This window comes from Monodelphis domestica, chromosome 1 (genome assembly GCF_027887165.1).
Source record: "Monodelphis domestica isolate mMonDom1 chromosome 1, mMonDom1.pri, whole genome shotgun sequence".
Lineage (NCBI taxonomy): Eukaryota > Metazoa > Chordata > Mammalia > Didelphimorphia > Didelphidae > Monodelphis > Monodelphis domestica.
In genome coordinates, this window is record NC_077227.1 from 113,235,458 (window position 1) to 113,253,520 (window position 18,063).

General features: G+C 38.6%; 1 protein-coding gene across 4 annotated transcripts in view; it reads left to right on the forward strand.

The window, feature by feature from the left end:
* Positions 1-295: 295 nt before the first annotated feature.
* Positions 296-18,063, forward strand: part of NT5C2 (5'-nucleotidase, cytosolic II) — a 120,246-nt gene continuing 102,478 nt past the window's right edge. The window contains exon 1 of one of the 4 annotated variants that reach the window (XM_007479086.3): positions 296-451. The gene's annotated coding sequence lies outside the window, so the exon portion shown is untranslated. Of the gene's footprint in view, positions 452-1,610; positions 1,742-18,063 lie in introns of those variants that run through there. The other 3 variants (XM_001369063.4, XM_056804599.1, XM_007479087.2) reach the window with 3 other exon arrangements.

The following is an 18,063-nucleotide window of genomic DNA, read 5'->3' on the forward strand; positions in this document are numbered from 1 at the left end:
GAGACCTTTTGATGTCCATCAATCCCACGATGCCCTTGGGACCTCTGATGATTTCCATCACTGCCTCATTTTCCTCATCAGTAGAATAAGAAGGCTCTGACTCTCTTATCTCTAAAAAGGGCCTCCCAGCTTTGACGGAACTTCACCTGGTATTTAAATACCTTAGTTGCTTTCAAACATTTTTACTCTATACCTCGCAGACTCAAAAACTATGTTGCAGAAAACTACACAACGCCTACAGGACCTCCACCCTCCCCCTACAGGAACAGTTAGAAGCCCGAAAAATGTAGCCGAGGACCCGCCCACCTGCGTCACGTTACGTCACGCACATCCGCTAGCCGCGGCCTGAAGGAATGGCTGCTCTGTGCAAGTTGGCTTGGTACTGACTGGCAACTCATCCAACCAATGACGGTGGAGGTCTCGGCGCGCTTAGAATCCTTACCTATCTCAGGTACCACCTTCTAATTCTAAACCTTTTCCACCATCCCTCCCTTACCCCGGTTAATACTCTCCTCCTCCTTAAATTACCTTGTACGTTAAGTTTACTTATATGTGTCCAACCCCTTCCCATCATAATAGCAGCTAGCATTTATGCAGCATCTACTACGTGCCAGGCACTACACTAAGCGTCCAATATTACCTCATTTGATCCTCAGAACTCCCCGGGGAGGTAGGTGCTCTTACTATCCCTATCTTACAGATGGGGAGACTGAGGCAGACAGAGGTTAAGTGACTGAGCTAGGATCATTAGTAGAATGTTTGAGGGCGCAGTTGAGTTTAGATCTTTCTCATTCCAGACGCACTAGTGCGCCTCAGAATAGACTTGAGAATGTAAGCTTCGGGAAGACCAAATCGGTTTCCATATGCTCCCTCCCACCTCTTTTTTTTTTTCCCCTGATAGTTCAGCTACCTGATAGGGCTCTAGAAATACAAATGTTAGGAAACGCTGACCAGTGGAGCTAGTCGCATTCCGCTTTCTATCGTCAATTAAGTAACCGGAGGGGGTGGGAGTTCTGTCAAATGACCCCACTAAGGGTCGTTATTCCAGACGTCCACAGGGTGGTACACGCTGCCATATAGTCTCTCACTTTAAAAAAATGCAAATAATCCGGGTCAGAGAAGCCCTGAAAGTGGGAGATGGCGGCGGCTGAAGCTGCCAGAAGATGCTACTGAAACTCAGCAAGCTTCCCAGTCCCCACCCCCCAGGAAGGTGGATGGTGGCCTCGGAACGGCCCGAGGAGCGGGGGTGGCGCAGGGAAAATCCCGGCCTGGGAGGGGAAGGTACTAAGGGTCCCCAGCAGCTGGAGGGGTGGGTTTGAATGACAGCGAGGAGGGCCCAGTTGGGAGTCCGTCCTAGGGGGAATCTGCAGGAGCTGCGGTTGCATCAGTGGCTGGCTCCTTCTGCTGCAGCCGTCACTGCCAGAGCTCCGGCTACTCCGCTCCTCCCCCGCCCCTCCCTGAAGTGAGGGGGAGGAAGAGACTACGCAGCTCCGAAGACTCGGGGATTGGAGGACTGGGGTAGGAGGAGGGAGAGGAGTGGGGGGTAGAGAAGAATCTACGCCCAAGCCAGGGTGCTGAACCTCTCGCGGCTCCCTGGCCGAGTCCGGAGTCATCGAGGGGCGGAGCCTATGCGGCGGGCGGGGAGGGGCTCAGAGCTAGTGAGCTGGAAGGGGGGCCAGAGGGAGGCGGGGGAGGCGCTGCGGCAGTTGCGTGTTTGGATTTCTGCTGTTCGGAGGGGCCGGTGAGTGAGTGCGGCGCGCGGGCCTGACGGGGCAGGGCGCGGCTGGGGGGGTGGGGGGGAGGCGCGAGCAGGCGAGCGGTGCCCCGCCAAGCTGAGCCCAGCGCGCGGTGGGGTAGGGGCCGCATCCACTCCCCCCACCCCAGGGGCCCTGCCAACGGCCTCCTTAACGGCCGCGAGACACCCCCCCCCGCCCCGCCCCCTTCCGTGGCTAGGTCTACTCAGTCCTTGCCTTCCTATGGGCGAACCCCCTAAAAGCCCCGCAAGACTCGCTCCCACTCCCAGGGTGAACCTCTTATTATTAACTCCCTTTCCAAGCTCTCGGGAAAAGCTGTCTGCACCATCCCTCTCTCGAGGGGCTAGCCTGGGAACCCCCAAGGGGCTAGCCTCTATACCTGCGTCTTTCCATTAGCCGAGGCTAGCCCTTGCGTCGGAATGGCTAGCTTCCACGCCTCCCAGAAGTACCTTTCTGCTTCCCGGGGGATCTTGGGGGTCCAACCCTAAAACCAGGGAGCTTCCTGAGTGGTGTCAGGGTAAGGCTAGCCTCCAACCCCCAAAGCTTCCCTTTCCGGGCTCTTCTTAAGATTCTAGACTGAAGAATCCCTGGAGGCATCTGTGCCCCGCGAGTCTTTGAGAGGCTCCCCTCCCCCAAGTCTCCGAGGTTAGGACTACTTTGCCTATCACTGTCGCCTGCCCTCTCTCGTAGTCATGCACTATTCGTGTAAGCCCCCCATCTCCAACACTGCCCCCGTCTAGAATGTGTCCTTTGTGGACCTTCTGCCTTTCTCTACTTGGAACCCATTTCCTTTTCTCCCATCCCCAATGGAAATCTTCATTTCTTCTTCGTTATTGAGAGCATTATTTCCTTCTTCCCTCCGAGCCTTTTCTCCTATTTTTTTCTAATTTTTTTTCTAAAGGTATCTAATTCTCATACATCTATACCCTAAGCCAAGTCTCCTTCTCCTCATTTAACAACCTTTTTCGTGGTAGCAGGATATATTCATTTAAAAGATGTTTACAGGCTTACTGTGTACAAAGCACTTTTGCATTTATATCTTTTGGAGGAACTCCTTGCTCACTTCTCAGCAAGCAGTCCTTGACCCTTTTCCAAATATTTAAGATTCAGTTTTCTCTCATACTGAGTGACTAAGGAAACAGGAGAGGCCTCTGAAGGGTGACGCAAGGTAGTTTGACAACAGTTTTAAGAAGAGCTACCAGAAACTGCCAACTTGATAGGCCACATACCATTTTGTTCCTTCCACCACTCACTTTTAAATGAACTCTCCTTCCCATTTCACAGAGAACACTTTTGTTGCTACCAAATTACTGTGAAAATAGCACAGACATAAAAGTGGCTGCATGTCAGCATGCAGATTATTCCTCAAGGGACCTCTGTAATCTATAAGTGTTGACAAAGATGGACATTTGATGACCAAATAGTTGCAAATAATGTGTTTGTATTTTTTAGCATAGTGGCTACTCATAGTTTTATGTCTTGTCTGGTAGGCCATAGCTTTTCAGGTTAAGGTGGCAGATTTTGATACCAAACTTTGTTTTGTGGAATGCTTTCAGATAACTTTAACCTTTGTCAGGGGAAAATGACAAAGGCTTCTAGAACATTGAGTGGTCATAGATAGGGTAGACTGGCAGGCATGGGTGGGTTTTACTCTGCCTTGTTGGAGGGAACAACTAAATGAGATCACAAATCCATTTGAGAAGAGCAATTGAATTGTAGTTTTCCTTATACGGTTTTTGGACTGTCCATTTTGCACATTAAGACAATTGATGCAAACATTGGTTTCTGTGAAAATATTAAAAACAATTACATTTATCACAGAAATATTTAAAATGGTGTTAAATATAAATTTATTCCAATGGGCTTTAATCTATAGAAAATTTGATTTCCTCTAGGTAATAAATGGGCAAAAGATATGGATGGTTTTTGGATAAAGAAATCAAAGCCATATATGTAGGTATATGAAAAAATGCTCTAAATCACTATTGATCAGAGAAATGCAAATCAAAACAATTATGTGATGTCATTTCACCTCTATCAGGTTGGCTAAAATATTAAAAGGGCAAAATAACAAATGTCGGAGGGGATGTAGAAAAGTGGGGACACTAATACATTGTGGAACCACAAACTGAACCAACCATTTTGGACAGCAATTTGTTATTATGCCCAGAGTTATAAATCTGTGTATACTTTTAGATGTAGCAATGGAATTGCTGGATGTATTTCCCAAGGAGATTGGGGATATAAGGAAATGAACCTATGTATTTCAAAACATATATATGTACATATTTTATATATATATATATGTATATATATATCAGCTCTCTTTGTGGTGTCAAAGAACTGGAAATTGAGGGCATATCTGTCAGTTGGGGAATGACTGGTTAAATTGTGTTATATGATTGTGTTAGAATATTACTGCCCCCTAAAATGACAAGCAGGTTAATTTTTTAAGAACTTGAAAAGAATCACATGAAATAATGAAGAGTGAACCAATTAGAACTAAGAGAGCCACAATAGTAATTTTTGAAGGATAACTTATGTATGTTCACTTCCAGAGAATGAACTGAAAAACAAACATGAAAGAGGGGCTGAGATAACCTGGGAATAAATTTTATTAAATGTTAAAAAAAGGTCAGTCAGGAACTTAACTGATTTTATAACAGTAATTGGAATTTTTCCAGCTGTAATTGCAGTTTCATTATATCTCAGCATTAGATCCTGTATATGGTGTGGTCAGTGCTACTCTCATTAGTCTAGTGTTTAGATCTTGAATTGAATCGAATTACTAACTAGCTGTGTGACCTTGGTCAAATCATGTAATGTCTCTAGCCTCAAATTCTTTATCTTTAAAGTGAGGGGATTGAATTTATGATTTCTTAAGGTCTGACTTATTTCTATGACTACTGTATAAAGATTACATTGAGCTAACATTTCTGTGATCCCTTCTAGACCATGAGTTCCTAACATTTTTTTTTTGCATCAGAGACTCCTCAGAATCATGCTTGGTTATTTATTTTCATAATGGAAATGTTAAATTTCAGTATAGAGGTTAGTGAAAATAAATGTGATCCCCCCATCCTCAATTGAGGTTCACAGATTCTCTGAAATCTATCCATAGATCTCTTGGGGGTTTGTGGTCTATAACCCCAGGTTATAGACCCCTATTTTCGACTATTTCTGTTTTTCTCTTCTGGTGTTGGCACATCCTTAAATTAGCACCATCTATGTGTGTTATAGAGGAAACCTATTTTTACAAAAATGTCCTCTTGTTCTGTAATAAGTGGAAATGTGAAAAAACAGATGGACGGCCCAGGTAGATAGTGGAAAGTACGAGAGAATGACCTCTTGGATCCATCAGAGGATCCAGTTGTCATCTCAGAAATTATTAGAATTTTAAAAGGCTCTTAAGTTAGTCTTATGAGGTAACACGGTATTTTAGAAAGGCCACCAGATTCCTAATTTTAGTCAGAAGACCTGGGTGTGAAACACAGCTCAGCTGCTTACTTCTACTATGACCCTAGAAAAGTCCCACCTCTCTGGGACTACAAAATAAGGCAATTGAACTAAATTATCCATAAAAGTGATGGTACGAAGAGCACTCTCTGTGGACACATGGCCATCCCCCTGCCCCCAGAGTTCCTTACTAGAAAGGCAGAGGGACTTGGGTGGAGCTGCTCCCCTCCCCCTCTCCACCACACCTGATGACATTTTTTCACATCCCCTGCTCCTCTGCCCAGTAGCCCCATGGGTGTGCACAATGGGGAAAGTCTGTAGCTCACAGGTGGCAAAGCTAGAGGGGAGCAGAGTACTCTGGTTACTCCCCTCCTCTCTACACTCACTGAGGATATTCTTCACTTCACCCACCCCTTTGCCCGGCAGCCCAATAGGAGTGCTTTTCTCACCCCTACGTGGGGTAAGGGGGTGGTGGGGTGTACCTAGCCTGGGGTGGGAGGCACGGCACTCCATCTCTAAAAGGTTTGCCAACATTGATCTATAAGGTTCCTTCCAGCACTAAAGCAATGATCCTAAATAATTACTTTCTGTAAGACACTAGGAGATAAAAAAGTGATTAACACTATTGAGTAATTACCTTCAATAAGATGATAATTTTATCATTTAGGAGATAAGAAGCATGCAAATAGCTATTAATGAGGTACAACTAAAATATTGGGTTAGATTTTACGAAGATTAGCATGGTATAATGGAAAGAGCAAAGAATTTTGACTGACAATACCTGGGTTCAATTTCTGACTAATATTTGCCTTCGTTGAGTTTTTTTTTACAATTTCTCAAGTCCTAGAATCATATAATTTTAGAGTTGCAAGGGACTCAAGTGGCAATCTAGTCTATCCATACATGAAAGGAATCATTAACATATCAAAACATGTGGACATTGAACCTCAACTCAAAGACCTCCCATAAGGAGGAACCCACCACTTGCCAAGGCTTCCCATTCTATGACAGCTCTAAATGGTAGGAAATTTTTCCTGATTCCAAAGCTAAATTTGTCTTTTCTACCCATTGTTCTTGATTTTGCCTTTTGGAGCTAAATAGAACGAATTTAATTTCTCTTCCACATGATAATTGAAGATAACTACCATGTCCCTCTTTTTCTTCAGGCTAAACATCCCCAATTTTTTCAGCCTGCATTCATGAAATGTGAATTCAAGGCCTTTTACTGTCCTCTTTGGATGCTCTCTTGTTTATTGGTGATTTCTTTAAAACTGAGGTTCCTGGAATGGAATACAACTCTAGAGATCTGCTGTCTAACTAGGGCAGATTTATGTTGCTGAAGTAATTCCTTTCTTAATGTTAACCAAATTTTCATTACCATTTTTCTTCACACTGTTGACTCACAAGCTTGTAGTACATTAAAGGTTCTCAGATCTTTTTCAGAAATACTGATGCCTCCTCATCCTGTTCTTGCAAAATTGATTTTTTTTAACCCAAAAGTTAGACTTTACATTTACCACTTAGCTTATTGGATGATCTAGCCTTTCAGGATCTATTGGGATTCTGATTCTGTCATTCAGAATGTTAGCTATTCTTTTCAACTTTGTGATATTTACAATTGATGAGTGAGCTGTCTATGCTTTTATCCAAACCATTAATAAAAATATTAAAAAGCAGAGAACCAAGCACACATCTTTTCATATGTAAAATTAGAATGTGGGATTCGATGAATTTCTGAGACCCTTCAACTTTATGATTGCCATTTCATCAAAAGATCATCTCATGATGGTCTTCTTAGGAATAGATAATTATTCTGTAGGGATTCTTAAGTTTCAAGTAAGACTATTTCCTGCTGAAGGGAGCAGGGAAAGCTGCATGGAGAGAAGCCCTTAAAGATTGGGAAGCATCAAGAAGCTGTGCAGCATAGTGGATATAGCGCTAGACATGGAGGCAGAAGGGCCTGGAATTTGTGTGCCTAAGTCATGTAGAAGCTTGCAAAGTCTCTTAACTTCCTAGGCCTCAGTTTCCTCATTAATTAATTAACTAAATTAAGGGAGTTGGCTTCACTGGCTTCTGAAGTCCCTTATAGCTCTCAGTCTGTGATCTTATGATTTCAACCAGTAGAAGTATGGGAGAGGGAAGGGAAATTGTGCATTGTAGGCACAGGGGATAAGGTAAATAAGTACACATAGGAAAAAGGGAGGTGGGGTTTGGCAGTGGTAACTGTGAGTGGTAGTTTGGCAGGACTGGAGAGTATCTGGCAGTAATGTGAAATAAGCACTGGTTTTGTGCTTAGCCTCTGCTAAATGTTGTGAGAGTTTACAAGTCCAATTGAAGATATATGGTGTGTGTGTGTGGGGAGAGAGAGAGAGAGAGAGAGAGAGAGAGAGAGAGAGAGAGAGAGAGAGAGAGAGATGAAGCATGAATAATATTTAGAAAGAAGAAATGAGGACCTTGAAATAGGAAGATTAACCTAGGGGTAGATGGGAATGGTCATTTATGTTCAAAACATAGGGTGTTGACATAGAAAAGCAAACTAGTCAGGACATAGTTTGTGAGACAGAGTATTGAAAGATGAAAATGAAAATTCTTGTAAGCTGTCTATGATTTATTTAATGGATTCTGCTTAAATAAAAAGCTTTCTTAATGAAGTAATTGAGAAGATGAAAAGGGAATCATTCTGGTGATTCTTTAGGAAAAAGTTTGGACTAGAAAGAGGTACTTACTATAAAGGAAGACACAGTCTGTAGCAGATGGTTTTGGAGAAACTAAAAGTATTGTATAAAAAGACTGATGTTGATGCATAGAAATTTCACCATCCAACTTAAATTTTTAAAAGAACAGAAAAAACAGAAAGCAGAAGCAAACGGCAAATAAAATAATGGAAACAGTTCTATAAGAATATTGAATGCTAAATCTCTGAATTAGTTGTAGTGGACAATGAAAGCTAAGAACAACAGAAAGGTGGGCTTCTTTTTTAAGCTACATTGGGAAAAAGAAGATCAGAGAAGGATTAGGATTGCTGCTAGGGTGGTTGGAATAATGATGATGTAGAGGGTGAAGCTCTCCAGCATGAATTTGAATTCTTATCTTTGCCAGAGAATGATATTTGAATTGGAAATGACAAAACAAAAATGGCTTATAAAAATGTTATCCAAAATTAGTAGAGAGATAGCGGGTACTTAGATTCACTAGACGGATAGGCTCAAGTTAGCATGTCCAGATAAATTATATCCTTGGGTGCTGAATGAATTGGCAGTGGTATTGTTGAACCATTGTCAATGATCTTTGAAATAGCATCGAGAACTGCAGAGTATCATGGATTTGGAGAAAGGCAAATAAAGAGAATGGAGTTGGCAAACTACAGGCCAATGGGTTTAATGACAATTATTGGAAACATTCTAGAACATATTATTCAAGGTATGGTTATTGAACATCTAGAAAAGGATGTGATGATCACAGTGAACTAGAATGGTTTCAAGAACAAGTTATACAAGATTAACCTCATTTCTTTTTTTGAATAGGATCACCAAACTGGTAGATTATGGGAGTGCTAAAGAGATAGTTTACCCATATTTTAACAAAGCATTTGACAAGTCTCAAGCTATGCCCATGGAAAAGTTGTAAATAAAAATATAATTAGGTGCATTTGGAACTGATTGAACAACTAAACCCAAACGGTCATTAATGGTTTAATGTCATCTTGGGAAGAAGTATCCAATGACTTTCGTTCTTCAAGGATCTGAGCTTGGTCTGCCCTTCCACGATTTTATCAGTGACTTGGGTAGAGGAATAGATAACATTTACCACGTTTGCAAATAACTATACAAAACTGGGAAAGTAAACAGAGACCCTAAAAAATTAGGATTCAGAATGACCTTAGAAGTCTAGAACTTGGGACTAAATCCAGTAAGACTGATTTAATAGGCAAAATATAAAGTATTAACAAAAGGAACCCTCTACTAGGCCCATCAGAATTGAAGCAGTCTTCTTTTCCTTTTCTGCTAAGGCAACTTCTGCTCTGGAATTATATATAGGATCTATACTGAGTTCAAGCTTGGAAGAGCCTGGCCTCTATTAGGAGAAATTAGATTCCTTTGTATCACACTCTTTGGGTCATTGAACACATTCCCTTCTACCTCAGGGTCAGTTTACTTAAAGCTTAAGTTTTGACTTTGGACTCCCGTGACCTCAAAAAGGAGGAATAAAAAGATATTCAGTATAATATGAATCAAGCATGGCATAAATATTTATTTCCTGTACACCCAAAGGGAATAATTTATAGCTAACATTTATGTAGCACTTTAAGGCTTTCAAAATGCTTTACCAGTAGCCTTGTGAGATGGTGCAACAGATGCCCATTTTGCAGATGAGGAGCCCAAGTCTGGAATAGTCACATAGTCAGTCACATAGCTAGTAAGTATCAGAGGCCAGTCCTGTGTGCCATTTAGTGTCCATTGATAGACTTTAAACATTTAGCAGTTCTGTCTTACTCAGCAAGAGGGTGATAATTAAAATAATCTAAATATGAAGTTTGCAGTGATGATTAGGCATTTTACATTTCACCGCAGTTCCGCAGTTTCTTTCATGTCTCTGATAAGCCACAGCAGCAATTTGACTCATCCTCTGACCAATGATTATCATCTCCAAGAGTACTGGAGTGGTTACCCTGTATTTCCCTTGTTGTCAGTTGGCTCCAGCCCAGGAGGTGGAATCCACAAGCTTCTAAAATATACAAGATGGCCTCCACCTGGTCATGTCCATCATGTGATCAGGAAAGATCAACCAGAAAAAGCAGCTCCCAAATCAGAATCAGGATCACCTGGGCAGGATAGGCTTTAGCTATCATGTACTAATCATGGCCCTGGGGAAGCCATGGTGCATAGGGGAAACTTTTTACCCTACCTCTGTCAGGGAGTAGCTTGAAATAGCCCCACAATCATCCAGAATCCAGAAGGTGGAGATGAGGAGGGGTAGAGTCCTTTCTCTTTTAAATATCCACTGAAAAATCTGCTCTTCCTTCTCAGTGGCCAGTGAGGGAATTGCTTATCATTTTAGAACTCAGTAGTACTGGCTGCCTACATATAGAGTCAGAAGTAGCAGACCTTGCTATTCCTAAAAGATCTCAAGTGCTGAGCTGCAACATGTGGTTGGCCATAATCAGAAAGGCCCACTTTGGATATGTCTCTTGTTACAAACTTCTTTAAACTTGGGTTAAAAAACATTATCATCAAGTATGAGATGAGGTAGGTGTGGTCAGTTCATCCAAAAAGCAGACTTGTCACAAGTGAGTGACATAGCCTAATTGCTATTTTTTAGACTTCCAGAGAGCAAAAACTGAGGAATTGAATTGTTTTGGAAAATGAGCTACTATTTCAAAGCTCTTAGGTGTCTTAAGTTGGACAAGATAAGCAAGGATGTATAGAAGAAATGTCTCCTTTTCCAGAACCTGCTTTATAGACTATATAACTTAATATAACTCATTGAGAGTGTGGTGATGAACCAATGATAACCTTTAGCAGTAAACCAATAGGTCTCTGATTTCATTAATGTAGTGAACTCACAGTATGAAAACTCCCTTCACTGATACAGAACAGCATCTGTTTTGTAACTTAAAGCTGGAGGGAATTTCAGGGATTTAATGTTTCAGTGACTTACTTAGGGTCACACAGCCAACATGTCATAGCTTTTGCCACTGACATACTGCTTTTCAAATGTCCATGATGATAATTATTTAAAATTTAGTGCTAGGTTAATGGAATGTGTCCTATCTTGAGTTTAGGTTTAATATTTCATACCTAGCATCTATACAATATATTGTTTTCAATCTTCATGTTTGTCATGAAGTCTGACTTGCGATCTACTATATATGTTCCCCAAATGGAAACATTTTGGTTAAAACCTTTAAAAATGTGTTTATTGATGAGTTGGGCAAAAATGATTTTTTTCAAAATACATATCAAATTCTAGTTTTTAGCTTCAGTATAGGACTTATTACATATCTGCTACTGTGTATAGTCTAAAAGGCAGTTTAGGTAAAAATAATTGATTTGGTGAATCAGAAGATATTTGTTTGCTTTCTGATTACCATTTATTTATGTCATATGAGTGTAGTCAGTTGACCTGAACTCACTGAGCTTGTTTCCTCATTGATAAAATGGGGATGCTAACATTTGCATTATTCACTTCAAAGGATTATGGTGAGGAAAGCAATTTCTTTAAAAATTTTAAATTCAATTTCTTATAAATGTGAGATTTTAAAAAATTGGATAGAAATAATTTTTATGATCAGCCCTATTAACTGCTAAAAGTGAGCAATCTGAATTGAACAGAGATATTCCAAGAGTTTAGTAGCTCTAGGCATCTCTCAGATATTGAAAAATCATAAAATATCTATATCAACAGAAATTGTTAGTTTGTATGTCTGGTGTGTAAACAAGCTAGTGAATTGGCAGGGATAATTCAAGTCTTATGTTTTTAAAAGAAAATTTGTGAAGACTTTCAGGTAATTTCCATTATAATTTAGCATGTGGCATCATGATATAAATAGGAATGGTTAATCTTTGAATTTAGAATTAGTATATGGAGGAGTTGTGGAAAGATAGGCACACTGATACACTGTAGTTAGAGATATTAATTTATTCAGCCATTCTGAAAAGTAAAAGTTTCAAAAGAATTATGCTAACAAATGTTTATATTCTTTGACCTATAGATTCTAATGCTAGGGATATACTCTAAGGAGACAAATTTAGAGAGATTCCATATACTTCAGAATATGCATAATGGCATTGTTTTTGTTTTTGTTTTGTAACAAGAAACCAGAAACAAAAATGTCTATTGGGCACTGGCTAAAAAGGTTGTAGTTAGAGGGCATGTGGCAAAATTGGGACATTAATGCATTGCTGGTGGAGTTGTGAATTATCCAACCATTCTTGAAGGCAATTTGGAACTATGCCCAAAGAGTGCTAAAAGACTGTCTGCCCTTTGATCCAGCCATAGCACTGTTGGGTTTGTACCCCAAAGAGATAATAAGGAAAAAGACTTGTACAAGAATATTCATAGCTGCGCAGTTTGTGGTGGCAAAAAAATTGGAAAATGAGGGGATGCCCTTTGATTGGGGAGTGGCTGAACAAATTGTGGTATCTGTTGGTGATGGAATACTATTGTGCTCAAAGGAATAATAAAGTGGAGGAATTCCATGGGGACTGGAACAACCTCCAGGAAGTGATGCAGAGTGAGAGGAGCAGAACCAGGAGAACATTGTACACAGGGACTGATACACTGTGGTACAATCAAATGCAATGGACTTCTCTACTAGCAGCAATGCAGTGATCCAGGACAATTCTGAGGGATGTATGAGAAAGAACACTATCCATATCCAGAGGAAGAACTGTGGGAAAAGAAATACAGAAGAAAAACAACTGCTTGATCACATGGGTCAGTGGAGCTATGACTGGGAAAGTAGTCTCTAAAAGATTACCCTAGTGCAAATATTAATAATAAGGAAATGGGTCTTGATCGACGGCACATGTTAAACCCAGTGGAATTGCGTGTCAGATATGGGAGGGTGTAGGAAGGAACATGAGTCTTGTAATCATAGAAAATTATTCTAAATCATCTAATTAAATAAAATTTTAAAAAAAAGGTTGTAGTATATAAATGTATGGAATTACACTATGCTGTAATGATGGCGATGAAGAATACAAAGAAGTATGGGAAGACACATGTGAACTAATGCAAAAGTAAAATCTATAAAACAATGAGAAAAACACACACAATGTTTATATTGTTTTTAATGGGAAACACACAAAACTCCACACTGTATAATTACAGTGACCAGTCTTAGACCTGGCTTTAAAACATTGCATATACAGTCAGACTTAGTTGATGAGTTACTTAGTTTTGCTGGACTTTTTTTTTCCTTTTAAAATTCTATGTTAAAAGGAATGATCCTTTGATTCAACAAGGGAAGGGATGCATTTGGAAATGGTGATAGAAAACCAAAAAAGTATAGTTTTTTAAAGTGGAGAAAATGAGATTAGAATTAATATATTAGGAAAATAACCAAATGTTTAAAATCAATTAATAGGCCTTTATATATTTATAATACAGCTAATGTAGTTAAATTACTATATCATGACTATAGTATGTATTATATGATGAGATAAGAGAGTATAGTATAATAATGGAAAAAAACACTAGCCTTTGAAAACCTGGTGTTGAATTTTGTCACAAGATTTTTGAAGGATCATATGAGTTATAGCTAGAAAGGCTTTTAGAGGTCCTAGAATAATAAATTTAGCATTGAAAAAGACCTCAGGTATATCATATTTTCCATTTTCCATTTGAGGAAATGAAAACCTCGAAAGGGCTAAATGAAATTTGTGCCAAGTCACATAGGTGACAAAACCTGGATTCAATCTCTAGTCTTTTCCACTATACCACACTCTTTCCCATTGAGTCTATATGAACCTCCCTGAGGCATGAAGCTCCCTTTCTAAGATTCATGACAAATGGCCATCTAGTAGGGTACTCACTCTTTCCCCACACAGTCCATTCTATTTTGTGATCAGTGCTGATTGACCATCATCGAGGTGTTATATCAGATGAGAGAAGCAAGAATAAAACAATTCCTGCTCTCAAGACATTTCAAACCTGTTTCACTTAATCCTTGGGGGCTTCAGTTTCCTCCACCTTAACATGAGAAGATTGGACTAGATGCCTCTCATTGTCCCTTATAGTTCTCAATTGTTGATCTTCTGATATATTCTAATTGAGTGAATTTATGAAGTTGTAGGGCAGCCAGGTGGCTTATTGGATAGAGTGCTGGGTCTGGAGTCAGGAATACGCTTCTTCCTAAGTTCAGCTCTGGCCTTAGACACTAGTGATTTTGAGCAAGTCAGTTAACCTGTTTGCCTCAGTTTTCTCATCTGTCAAATGAGCTGGAGAAGGAAATGGCAAACTGCTCCTGTGTCTTTCAAGAATAGACTAAATTTTCCAGTTTCAGCTTAGGACTAGTTACATGTATATTGACTCTTGAAATAGAACCCTACACGGTCAAGACATCAGGTATTATGTTTCTCATCCAACAAGATCTCTAAACCATGTTATTTTCCACTACAGAACAAGCAACCTTTTGTTCCAAGACTTAATATTGAAATGTTAGCAAAATAGTCATGTGTTAATCAAGCCAAGAATCTTATGCTACTTTGCCCACAAGTGAAGTTGAACCAAAAAAAATTTTTTTTAAAGAAAATTTTGCAACATTACTGATTTCACTTGAGAGAATTTCAGGTTCTAGAGACTTAATAGCTGGAATTTCTGTTCTACCCTTCCTTAGCTCTTCTCACAGTAATGAATAGTAATTCTTTGTTCAAATTTTAGTGTTTTTCACCATCAAGAAGGATCAGCAAATCCTTTGAGAAGCAGTGTGACATAGGGGATAGAGACCAAGAGGCCCAGGTTTCCATTCCCAAATAGGCTCTTATTAACTGAGCAATATTCTATCAGTCTTGGTTTCCTCATCTCTAATATGGGGATAATATACTTGCACTACATACCTTACCAGATTAATCAAGCAAAGGATTATGAAGAAAGAAAACACTTTGCAGGCATTAAATTGCTATTTAACTGTGAGCAGTGGTAGTAGTTATTACTTTAAGGAATTATGTGTGGGAACAGCTAAAATCTATATACCAGAGCTTGAGTCGGAATAGGGAGGTGTTATTTTCAAGAACTATTTAAAAGTTAAAAACAACAAAGCTTATAAATTTAAGCTGAAAAATTTTTTTTTTCTGTAAAAAATGTGGAGTTTCCAATACAACTAACTTTTTGGTTGTATGTTTTTAATTTCATTGCTATTGGGCCCACCTGATCTGGAAATTCTCAGGCAGATCAGCACCTGCCCTGAAACTTAAGAGTCTTAGGGAATTATAACTTCTGACAGCTTAAAATATTTTAATTGGTATAATTTGTTTCAAAGTGGTTCCTTTTGCCTATAAAAGTGACATTGCTGTTTGACCATTAGGAAGCATACATTTTGGTAGTGACAGTGACTTATATGATCTAGCCCCACTTTTTTTCTTATGGCTCACTTTATGGCCAAGAAGATAAATTTGTAGAAAGGCTTGTCATGAGCATGATATAAAAACATTCCACTTATTAGCAGAGTACTTAGCCAATTTACTTTCCTGTACATATTTTGTTAGTCTGTAATGGGATGCCGTAAGCAAAGACCAATCATGTTGTTTGTGGTTTGTTTTTTAATAGGCATGCAAAATGAAGTGTTCTGTTTTCCCAGTATATTCTTATTCTTGTCAGACTATTTTATTATATGCATTGTATATATATAGGTCATGTAACTTCTCGAGAAGAGTGTCTTTTCCAAGTGTTATGTAGTGGAATGAGGGGCTTGATTCAGAGTCAGAGAGTGAGTACTTTTGTTCATATTCTGCCTCTTGTTACCAAGACAACCTAGGCAAGCAATCTGTTTTCTTTCTCTGGATTTCAGTGTCCTTGTTTGTAAAAAGGGGTTAGATTGGATTAAGAACTCTTCCAGACCAATTTTTATAATTTCATGCAAATATTAGAGTCAATAAAAAACTATTTAAATAATCCATTTAAAAGTTTTAGAGCTCTGTTTTTAGAATGAAAGTAGTGAATTGTAAATCTTTTAAATAAATTTAAAATTATAATTTTCAGATACAAAATGGAAAATTCTTACCAAAACAGCAGAATACTGAATATTCACATCATACTTTCCAATGACAACTCTCTCTGATTTGCTCCCTTTCTTCTCTGTCTATTTCTCTGTCTGTTATACAGAGTTACTTCCAAAAGTATGTCATTTTAAGTGGTTGGTCTATTAGCATCTCATTTTTGTTGGATGATTAAGAAGCATTAACAGTTTATTTCAGGTTTTTGGTTAGTTTGTAGTTAATAGACTATTAAAGTTTTTGGGTGTATGTGTATGTGTGTGTTGCATATATACATATATGTGTTTTACTGCAGTTTTAAACTCTTAGAGCTTAATATGTCAATGTGTGAGCTATATGATATATATATATACATATATCATTTGGTCTGACTGTACTTGTTATGTGATATCTGCATATATTGTTTAGCTTGATACCATTATTAAAACCAAGATTGTGATTCAGTTGTCTCTGTTGCCTGTCCCTTGAATGCTTTGCCATATTGCACTGATGGGTGCATGCGTGCGCACACACACACAAACACACACACACACACAAGCTGCTCACTTGGTTTCTAATGAGTCACTGCCATTTGGCTTGAAAGAGAAATTATAAAGATTCCCTTTCGAAAACTCTGTAGTCTACCTATAACAGATTATCCAGTTCTGAGCCCACAAAGATGGAGGCCACCTGCTGGGTTGCCCACATCCATCCAACAGTATGAGTGGAGGCAGTGCGACTGTGCCAGGCTACCTCTTACTGTAGCAGTCACCCTACTTGTGGCCCTGTCTCATTATGATATATTTTTTCAAGAGCAGAGTTTTTCCATTCTAGTTTTACCACACAGCCTCCACTTTCAGTTATTTTACTTCCTGTTCTCATTGGCTATAAAAAGCAGTTGTGGCTACTGACTTCCTTTCTAATCATGGGTATGGATTGTGCAATATTTCATAAGTTTTGAGTATGAAAGATGCCTCAAAAATTACAGACTCTCAAGGGCTTAGTTTTAAGTGTTACCATGCATACTTTTGAAGATTGGGTATTTATGCTAAAGTGAAGAATCATTGTAAGAAGGAAATTTTATATTTTAAATTAATAACTTACTACTGCTAAAGTTTGGCATTTTAAGTAGTTGACCTACTTGTATCTCATTTTTGTTGGTTGATTAAGAAGCATTAACAGTTTACTTCAGCTTTTTTTGGTTCATGTGACATTCAATAGTGTTATACTTAAGTTGAAAATAATGAGAAATTTTATAATCTATTTGGGTCACAGGATATAGGTTCAGTTTGACTTTGGGCAAGTCATTTACTTCTTGCTCTCAATTATCTTACCTATAAAAAAAGAAGGGGAATAGTCTAGATAACCTCTAATGTTTCTTCTAACTCTTAAATCAATGATTTCTAAGTCATCCTATTCTAAAGCCTTTTATGATCCCATTCATACTAATAGTTTATTACCATATTGATTTAAATATAGATTGTCCCTAAATATAAGATAACACCAATTATAAACCATAGTTGGGTCTTTTGAAATTCTTTCTTGGTAAAAGGGAAATTTTACATTCAAACTACTATGATATCATCCTATGAGGAATTGTTGAAAAATAAGCAGTTTTTTATAAAGCAGTTAGTAAAACATGCTACCATTTTAAATTCCTGTAATTATGAAAACCAAATGGTAGATTTTAATTATATCAGGATATTACAGTTTTTACATAAAAAACTGGAGTTAACTCTCAAAAGTCATATTACCTTTCTTGAGACTTTAAAAAACACATTTTGTTCATTTCCAGTGAATTCAGAAAATGCTTTGAAATGTTCCTTCAAATAAATTGAAAATAGTTTTTAAAAAAGTGAAATCTAGTAAGATGGAGAAAGCTTACTAGGAGTTTAAAACTTGGTGTCTAATTCTGATTCTTCAGGCTAATTGAACTGGGAAAATTACTTTTTTTTTTAAATTTTTACATGTTGTCTTAGTGACAACACTAATAATGGCAAAGGTCTTAAGCAGGTGAGATTAAGTGATGCATTGTCCAGTATTACACTGCTAGGAAATATCCGAGTACAATTTTAATCCAGTTCCTAACTCCAGGCCAAGTGCTTTATCTATTGAGGCACCTTTCAAAGCTTCAGTTTACACATTTATAAAATGGGGGA